Genomic DNA, 10,174 nt, shown 5'->3' with positions numbered 1-10,174 from the left:
CCTGTTAATCCGTTATGTTGCTTTCCCATAATATTTTGATAAACACACGCACGAAAGATGTCAAACAAATTCTACTTATGATAAAAATTTATGAATGAAATGCTTCATTCCAGAAAGAGAAGATTTCATGTTTATAAATATAAATACAGTACATTGCGTTATTTGTAAGATAATTATGATGGATGAGTTTGGTTTTTTAATTTCCCGCAAAGCTACACGAGGGCTACAGCACTACCCATCCATAATTTAACAGTGTAAGATTAGAGGAAAGGCAGCTAGTCAGTAACACCCACACCTAACTCTCGGGTTATTCATTTACCAACGCATAGTGGGATTGACCGTGACAATATAACGCCTCCATGGCTGAAAAGGTGGGCATGTTTGATGTGACGGGGATTCGAACCCGTGACCCTCAGATTACGAGTCTAATGCCTTAACCACCTGCCCATGCCGGGCCTGAGAGATAAGCTATCTTGTATTAAAGAAAACAGCGAGGTAATTATAATAAACGGTACAAAAACTTCTTTTCAGATGAATAAGATCTGTAACATTCCGATAACTATAGGAGTTCAAAAGCAATTGAAATTTTATAAAACAGATAAGGACCTGGTATTGATGGAATAACTAATAAAATGTTTAAATTAACTATTGAGAATGTAGAATTTATAATTTCTTTCTGAATAGGAGAAAGTTATCTATCTACTATTGAAAACAAAGGGGGTGTATGTAATTCGGAGAATTATAGAGGGTGTAATTGTTTAATGCGATGGAGAAAACAGTCATAAAATTTATAAATTTTAGATTAAACATTTGGACAGATATAAATGGGAAATTATATGAAAACAAGAATAATACATAAAGAAACATTCAACAATTTATCATAGTTTTATCCTATGTTGTTTTACTAAAGCTAAAGGAAATTTTATAGTGCTTTTATGGATTTAGATAAACCTTTTGTACGGTATGTCGTGAAATATTGTGGAATAAAAGTATTAAAAATGGTTATAACAGAAAAAACTTTTGAAGTGATTTGGGTACGTATAAAATGAAATTGTATATAAGAACTTATAAAGAATCAACAGATTTTTTTCTTTAAATGTCAAGTAGGAATAAGGCAAAGGTGTATGATAAATCTTTTTGTATTTGGCCAGGTTGATTAAGGCGTTCGACTCGTAATCTGAGGGTCGCGGGTTCGAATCCCCATCGCACCAAACATGCTCGCTCTTTCAGCCGTGGGGGAGTTATAATGTGATGGTTAATCCCACTATTCGTTGGCAAAAGAGTAGCCCAAGAGTTGGCAGTGGGTGATGATGACTAGCTGCCTTCCCTCAGTCTTACACTGCAAAAAGTAGGGGCGGCTAGCGCAGATATCCCTCGTGTAGCTTTGCGCGAAATTCAAAAGAAACAAACTTTTTGTATTTATTACCTAAATGAATGTTTGTTTGTTTGTTTTGGAATCTCGCACAAAGCTACTCGAGGGCTATCTGTGCTAGCCGTCCCTAATTTAGCAGTGTAAGACTAGAGGGAAGGCAGCTAGTCATCACCACCCACCGCCAACTCTTGGGCTACTCTTTTACCAACGAAAAGTGGGATTGACCGTAACATTATAACGCCCCCACGGCTGGGAGGGCGAGCATGTTTGGCGCGATTCGGGCGCGAACCCGCGACCCTCAGATTACGAAGCGCACGCCTTAACGCGCTAGGCCAACCTAAGTGAATGATCTTATAAAAAAATTAAAACAACTTGACTTTAAAATCTGTGTTAATAATAGATACTATTACGACTCTTCAGAATCAAATCGTATAATGTCGTGTAGTGAAATATGTAAAACTGCAAAATACTAATTGACTTTAATATTCTTAATCAAAAGATCTAACTTTTAGAAGGTGAATTATGCTTCAATTATCTCAAAGCTGGTATATATGTACTGAAAGGTTGAAGTATCTAGGAGGGTTTTATAAATATCTGGAACTGCTTGTTTGTTTGTGTTGTTGTTTTTTTTTAATTTCATGAGAGCTATCTGCGCTAGCCGTCCCTAATTTTGCAGTGTAAGCCTAGGGGGAAGGCTTACAGCCATCACCACTCACCGCCAACTCTTAGGCTACTCTTTGGGCATGTAGGGCCATCTGGAATTGCAAAAACTAACGAACTGTGACAGAATAATCAGCTAAACAGTCTTTAAAAGGTGAGAAGTGTGATAAAGAATATGAGTGGGAGATATTTTGACATGAAATATGCCTTAAAATATGTAAAGAAAAAGTAATTAGTTACTGGTTAATAGCCTAAGGAATTATTTAATTAAAACTGTTAATTAATTGTTGTTTTTATGAATTACTAACACTTTTATTCTATGTTTTGACTGTTATACTTCTTCCTTCTTCAGGGAGATCCAAAGAAAGACTGTAGAAGTCTTAGTAGTTGCGAGGCTACAAACTTAATTGAGACTTCTTGATAAACAAGCTGATGTGTTATTCACTCATCTGAGGTCTGCCCTGTTAAGACTTGAATCAGTTAATTTACCTGAATGTTTTCAGTTGGAATATCCAGATTTTGCTGGCTTCTGTAGCATGTTGTCTGAGTGTTTATCAGTTAGGTTAATGTAAGAAGCTTTTATTTTTCTTTCTTTTCTCATGTGTAACATATCTCATTACTTTAGTATTAATTCAATTTATTGTGAAGTATTTGATCTTCTCTGGCATGATGTGCTGTTTCAGATAGATTAGTGTTAAAGAATCTTGTATGTGTATTATTTTTCTGAGTTCTAATTTTTGATTATCTTTCTCTTTCTCCAATGAATTGGAATCCATATTCACAAGAGATATTTTAAATGATGTTTAAATTTGGTGTGTTGTCACTGTGATCATATTGTGTTGTGGCTTCAAAAAGTGTTCTGACATTGTGTTGTTTAATTATACAACTTTAGGAAAACACAAAAATATCCAGCCAGGTATAAGATATCATTGTGTGCTGTTGCAGGATTTTTATTCCATGGATTCACAGAATTGTAACAATACCGTATTATGAGACATAAAATTATCAACAATTCCTTGAATTCATAATACAGAAAGTATTCAATATATGCCATCAAAATTTGGCCTGTATAATCACAGGTTATTTTTTACAGTATGTTGAAACAATGCATGATCCATTTTGGGGGGATATTAAATGGTTTGCTAAGGATTTGGGAAATGCTGCCTTTGATAAAATGTTTTGTTTTAAGTAGGTAGCTTGGTGTGATTGAAAGTTAATATTAATTACCCTGTATTTTTCTAGTTTTTGTGTTGAATTTAACAAAATGCCATTCAAGGGCTATTCTCATCAGGTCAAATAGTTAGACTTGATTGTACCTCTTATAATGCACCTTCATCCCCACATTGCAGGAAGTATTTTGGTATCATTTTAACACAACTTGCCAACTTTATAATTCATTGCTTTAACACAAGGCCAATTTGAGGCTGTCAGAAACGTAAGATATTAAGTCATTGTGATCATAAACTCATATATTATATGCTACTATAGAAAACCTGTAATCTCCAGTTTATTTCTTAATTTAGGATAACAAAACTTACACTCTTCAGTAATACAAATTCATCAACTTAAACTTTGGCACATGCACTGTCACTAATAAAGGCATTTCGATGGTACTGAACAGGGTCCTCTATAGTGCATAACTGAGAGGTGTTGATTAATTGGATTCTAGATCATTTTCTAGAACAGCTGGAAAACATAAATTAATGGCATTATTACTTCTCACATTTTAAACTTTGACAGTACTTTTTCTAAATTCTGTTACTTTTATGTTAATGGGATATTAATAATAATTGGAATAATAATAAGAAAAGAAAAATAAATTACATCATAAAATTTTGCATTTATAATAGGTCTACACTCTTACCCCTTTACATAAAATTGCTTATCTAATGTTAGTTAAGCTATTTTAATGAGATATATTTTTTAATTTCTTAGACTGTTGTTGCCAGAGCACTAGCCCAACAATTAAAAAAGATGGATGTTTATGTTAAGCTAACAATGATTCAACAAATAGCCAATGTGGAAATGGACAATCTTGGACCAATATAACTGACAGTACTGGTCAAATAGTTGCCAACTTTGGTTTCATATCTGGGTTGTCAACCGTCTGTTAGTCATTTTTAAGAAGGTGAGCTGATGTAACTTTACTAACACCAACAATACACCTACAAGTAAATCATCAATCAACATTAGCCCAACCTTGGTCTGCTGAATTAGGAACAAACAACAGACCATGGTATTTGTTTTATGATTAATTTAGGTGTTCTTTTCATTTTTGAAAATGTTTTTCTAAGTTGCTGAAATTTTGTTTCTTGACAAGATGTCATGGTTACAAATGTAAATATGGCAGATGACTGTTAAATATTCCAATGACTCAAACTAAAGGAACTTATTATTCATTGAAAAGAAATCATATTTATTAAATATAATCTGATAATGACCAAGAATATTGTTAGAAAAATATTTTTACCTAGTCTGGCTTATGTTATTTTGAAAACTCAGGTTTCAGGACACTGATAAATTTTTATTAGTTTTTGTGGTGTTTATTATAATTTACAGTTGAAAGTGGTGACTAGTGAAATTGACAAAATAAAGTATAAAATGAAATGTGTTAATGAATTTAATTTGACTGAATGTATGAAATGGAATGTTCTGATTCATAAAAAAGATTTGAAATTCTAAATTGAAAACAGGTATTTTAATATGTATGTGTGTTTTTCTTTTAAAATAGTGTTTCACAATAAGCTTTTGAAAACTTTCACATCAAAAAAATGATAGAAAAATAAATAAAATTTGTTTTTGTAAAAGCTGAAACATGCTGTTTTGTAGGTTTGTTCTCAATTTCATTAAATTCAGTTAAGTATTTCCACTGCAAAAAGGAAAAATATTAAACTGTATTATTGACATCCCTCTGGTGTGGAAACATTTAATTAGAACTTTTAATAGGTTAGTTAAGTGTATTTTCAGATTGAAATATGAATTAAGCCTTCTAAATCCATATAATTGATAGCATACTCAATTTAGCATAGATGTCAACAAAACATAGATACATATTGAAAACATTTGAATGAGATTTTTGTTTCAGTTTTAAGGGGGAAAGACTTCAGTCAGTTGGATGATATACCAGATTTCCAACAGAAATACCCAGGGTTGAATTCTAGCTACTATAAACGCAAAAGTAGTACTTCTCAGGATGCCCCTAATGATGGCAACAAACATGCAGCTGAAATGTAGTATAACAATAGCTAGTAATTAGCATCTAGTTGTTAAAAACGTTTTAGTTAATAATTACACATAGGTGATCATATATACCATTAACCACAATAATGGTTGATATTCAATCACCACATCCTTATTATAAGCATTTAGCATAATCCAGGGTTCTCTAAAATTCCTTATTTTATGATGTGAAGTACTCTCAGCAAACTACCAAATAATGGACATTTGAAAAAACTGTATCACAAAGCAGTGCCTGAATTTTTCTAGCTTTTACTGAGTCTGGCTAACAAGAAAGAGACTTGACATTAAAATTTTACACATTTTCAATATTTTATTCATACATTCAAAGCTTATGTTAAAACTTGGATAAGTAGTTTGTGTTATCTGAACAGTCTACTTTTAGCTCACAAATGTTAAGGCCAAAGCCTAACAGTAAGTAAATTTGAAATGTTCCAGTTTTATCTAAATTTGAAAATCTGGAATATCAGTGACAATTGTGTAGTTCATGAAAACCTGCAAAAATCTGTCTGAGGCTAAAAAAACATAACATTATATACATACACTTCTCCTCTTCAGACAAATATGTTATCTGTGTGACTGAGGCCACTTTCTACTTGCCAGTAGAAAATATCACTGCCACAATGAATAGGATGTCTCATGTTGCAATAGTACTTTCTAATGAGGAGTACATTTGATGACCAGTGCCTTGATTAACTTAGGCTACAGAAAGCAACGCCATCAACCTTGTGTGTTAAGAATGAAACCTGCAGTACACTGATGCTTTGAAAAATTTATTTAGTGATAAAGAGGTAGAAAACATAAAATATTCTCCTCTACTCCAATGATCAGTGAGTGAAAACTGAGCATTTTAATACAGGTGATAACTCTGATGGTTAAGTATCTGTCCAGCAAGCAGAATCATTGGTTTAGATTTAACTCATTGTTAATTTTCAGTTTTTCAGACATATTTCAAGCTTTACAGGATAGTATGATAACATTAAAATTACTGTAGTTACAAAAAAAAAGTTTAAATTATTGTTTCTAATCAAATTTCACAGCAAACATATTTAGTTTCATGAGCTGATTCTTATAGATCCATATTTCTGCAAAATTTTATCCTTTATAATCAACAAGGCAAAATGTAATATCTTGTTCAAAGAAAATTGTAGTGTTCAGGACAGTATAGCACTCTTAAGATCATATACGGTACTCTCTGTAATAAAAATAAGTCATTATTGTTATTTAGCTGTTTCAATCTTTGTTAATCAGTCATGTTGAAAAACTTTTAATATTTATGTTTTAACGTTTTAATTTATATACCTGTAAGACTTCAAACCAGCAGAAGATTGAATGAATAAATAAATGAATAAAATATATTTACCTTGTAGCTGTTATATAGTTCTCTAATTTTAACATGATAGCATGCAAACACCTCTTCAAGTGTTAAATTTTATATTAAGATGATTTTTAACCTTTAACTGGTGGCCATCATCAGTTGATTCTTTTACCTACATCTTCTTGCTGTTTAAGGGTTAAGAACTAAAGGAAATAAAAATACATAAATTTACATCATAATTAAAATTTTCTGAGATTAAATTTGTATTCTTGAGCTATAATATTTTTCATAACATCATTGAGCATTATTTCCACAGAAATTTTCTTAATACAGAAAAATGCAAATAGTAAAAACTTTGTTTTATATCAGATAAAAAGTTCATTGACTTCTAATCTGATAGTTAATTAAATATTAAATAAATAATAAAATTATTTAATTTAATGTTAATTAAATAAACATATAAGATTTGAAATCTACAAAACACATATTATAATAATTTTTATGAATGTTAAATTACATTAATCCTATGGTCAAGTTCTCTGTGCCAAAAATGAGACTTGTATTTGTTGTTTGTTTTTTCAAATACCATGCTATTCTATAACAGGTTTTTTTGTGAGATTTACAAATGTAGAGCAATACAGCCATTTCATTGGTTGCAATTAAACACAAGTGGAATGTTCTTGACATACTAGCAACGTAATGAATTTATTTCTAGAGGTTCATTTTTTCGTTTTGAATGAGATGGTTATCATGATAATAATGTATATGTCTTATTGATGACTGAATTATATTTAGACACATAACTCCATGCATAGCAAAACAAAATTATCTGTAGTATACAGAATATATTTCTTACAGAAGGACTTATTTGTTTTCAAGACTTCAAAATTTCAAGTAAGTTACATATTCACTGTGCTTTAAATATTTAAAGTAGCTGTTGGTATTTCAATCCAAAACTTATTTTAGGTAGATATTTATTTTTGCAACTGTGTTTAATCTTTACAATCTTCTTAAAATTTAAGGGAGGCTAAAATTTTAAATTAGATGTAAACTTCAGTGAAAACTTTTCAAAACAGTTTTAAGTTCATTTCTTTTAAAGTAGCTAATTAGCATGTGCCTTTTAATACTCTTATGCATATAGTATAATTCAAGAGGAAAAAACTTATTTTCAAATTAAGAGTAAAATTATGAAACTGGAGAAACTACTTTGTGATTCTATATTTCCAGTTTTTATCTTTAAAGTATTGCTAATCACCTACATTTAGCCTCACATTAGAAAATTAAAAAAAACATTTATTGAATTCATTTGCAAAATACTCAGTTTAAAAATGGTAATGTGTTTCTGTTTAGTTTTTGGTTTTATATATATTGTGTCCAAAAACAAAATAAACGAGGAATTTACTTCTGAATACTTACTGATTTAGAAAAGTGTAAACAGAGATTTGAAGTGGTTTTGGTTTTCTTATTCTTCTTGCTTTTCAGGAATTCATGGATATTGCAAGTTTGCTGCAGATGTTTTTACTGTTTAAATATCTAATCTGTTTGCTTGTTTTATATTCACATTAAAATCACTTTTTTATAGCATGATGATTAATGTTTTCATTAGCAAGATAATATTTGTAAGAACCCAAATACTTGTAAGCCTGTAACATTGTAACTTGTAACACTATGAAAAAATGTATTTTCATTTAAATAGACAGATAAAACTTTTAGTATAAAACATTTTAAAACTACCATAATAAACTTTACAAAAGCAAATTATAATAATATTATGATTATGAAATTCTTAGAACTTTCTGACAATCTTAAATGTAATTATGAGTAACAGCTTATTTTATTGGGAAATCTATTGAATAATTATAGAGGTATGGTAAAAATATAACAAAATCATTAGTAAAATGGAAAATAGTTTATCTTGCACGGTCAAAGAAATTTGTGAAAAACATCAAATGTAAAACATCACATTGTTAACTTCATTCAATAATATCCACTAACAATTATATTTACATCTGATGGTTGCAGATGAAACCTGTTAATAATTTTTAGCCTTCTATACATTGCATTTCCATGATTTATTATGTGTAATTTAGTAATCGTTACTTTTTGAAATATTTAAGTTCTACATTTTCTGAGTTATCATGTTCAGGTTTTACGTGTTCTTTTGCACCTCCAAGTAATTTTTGTTTCCTCATCTTATCCTGAAACAAAAAAGATATTAAGAAAAGAGATTCAAATTAACTCATTGATTAAAAGAGTTTGTTGCGATCTAGAAAAGAAACATACTAGAAATACTTAAATATTAAAGATTAAGATTTTAATTAAAGACAAAAACAAGTTAGTTGAAACATAAAAGAAATCAGTTGATTTTTAAACTTAAAAACAAAAACCTTTCGGTTTAATACACAACAGTTATAAGTACAAATATTCACTCTCTAGTGCTGCTGTCAGGGCCAGCTACCAGAGTGTAAAAAATTCTGGGTTTATAATCCATAAGGTCAAACAAAAAAGAATTGTAAGTATGGACATTACATTAATTCTGTTAAATATAATACAAAAATAACAGTTTCATAAATAAAGCATGACAAAGAGAAAACTTCTTGTGACTCTAGGTTTTGCCAAACACTCCTAAAAGCTACTATGATTAGACCTTAAATCACTAGTTTAATTTCATAATTTCAGCACACATCTTTTGGACACTTCTTTCTCCATTTCATCCATAGGCCAAATACTTGTGACATTTAACTACCCTAATAAACCTTTTATTTCTTATAATTTAAGTCAAAATTAAAGAGATTATTATAATTATTCAGGACCTTTAACTAGAAGCTACTGGCAAAGTACATAAAAAATTATAATAAAGTTACATACAAGAAAGAATTTACTGGTAATCTTCAAGCAAAGACAAATGTACTTGAAGAATAAGAAAAATGTCTCCATCTAATCCACAAAAGCTTGGTCTGCCAAATTCTCTGATTACTTAATTACTGATTTCAGCCAATGTTTGGCCTGGTGGTTAGGGCATTTGAACCTGCATCTGTTTGTTGCAGGCTCAAATTCCTACAAACCAAACATGCTCTCCTGTTCAGCCATAGTTACATTATAATGTGTAGGTCAATCCCACTAATCATTGGTAAAAGAGTAACGAAAGAGTCGATAGTGGGTAGTGTTGACTGCTGCCTTTCCTCTATTCTCTCACTGCTATATGAGGGGTAACTGGTGCAAATATTTTTTGTGTTGCTTTGCACAAAATTAAAAGAACTAGCAAGCAAACAATTCAGCAAATGCTAACTGATCAATAAGTAACATGTAATAAAGATAATTTTATTTAATTTCTATAGAAACAGCTGAGAAAAGTTATTGTCTAAGAGGAAAAAGTACTTAAGTTACAAAAATTAATATATACTTATACAATAGAAACCAAATACATGATAGATTTATCATATTTTTATCTTTAAATACACTTTATTTCAGGAATTTTTTTTCGTTATTTTTTAAGTTAAGCACAGAGCTATACAGTGGGCTATTTATGTTCTGTCCGCCATGGGTATCAAAACCTAGTTTCTAACATTTTAAAATTTTAAAAATTT

The 10,174-nt window shown here is 30.3% G+C and overlaps 1 long non-coding RNA gene across 1 annotated transcript; it reads left to right on the top strand.

The window, feature by feature from the left end:
* Window positions 1-297: 297 nt before the first annotated feature.
* On the top strand, window positions 298-4,668 carry LOC143222668 (uncharacterized). The gene is made up of 3 exons (XR_013012405.1): window positions 298-495; window positions 2,031-2,186; window positions 3,968-4,668. It is a non-coding gene; the product is annotated as an uncharacterized LOC143222668 (long non-coding RNA).
* The last annotated feature ends 5,506 nt before the right edge of the window (window positions 4,669-10,174 follow it).

Source organism: Tachypleus tridentatus, chromosome 8, assembly GCF_004210375.1.
Source record: "Tachypleus tridentatus isolate NWPU-2018 chromosome 8, ASM421037v1, whole genome shotgun sequence".
Taxonomy (NCBI): domain Eukaryota; kingdom Metazoa; phylum Arthropoda; class Merostomata; order Xiphosura; family Limulidae; genus Tachypleus; species Tachypleus tridentatus.
Note: the sequence above shows the minus strand (reverse complement) of the source record. Positions and strands in the feature narration are given on the sequence as shown.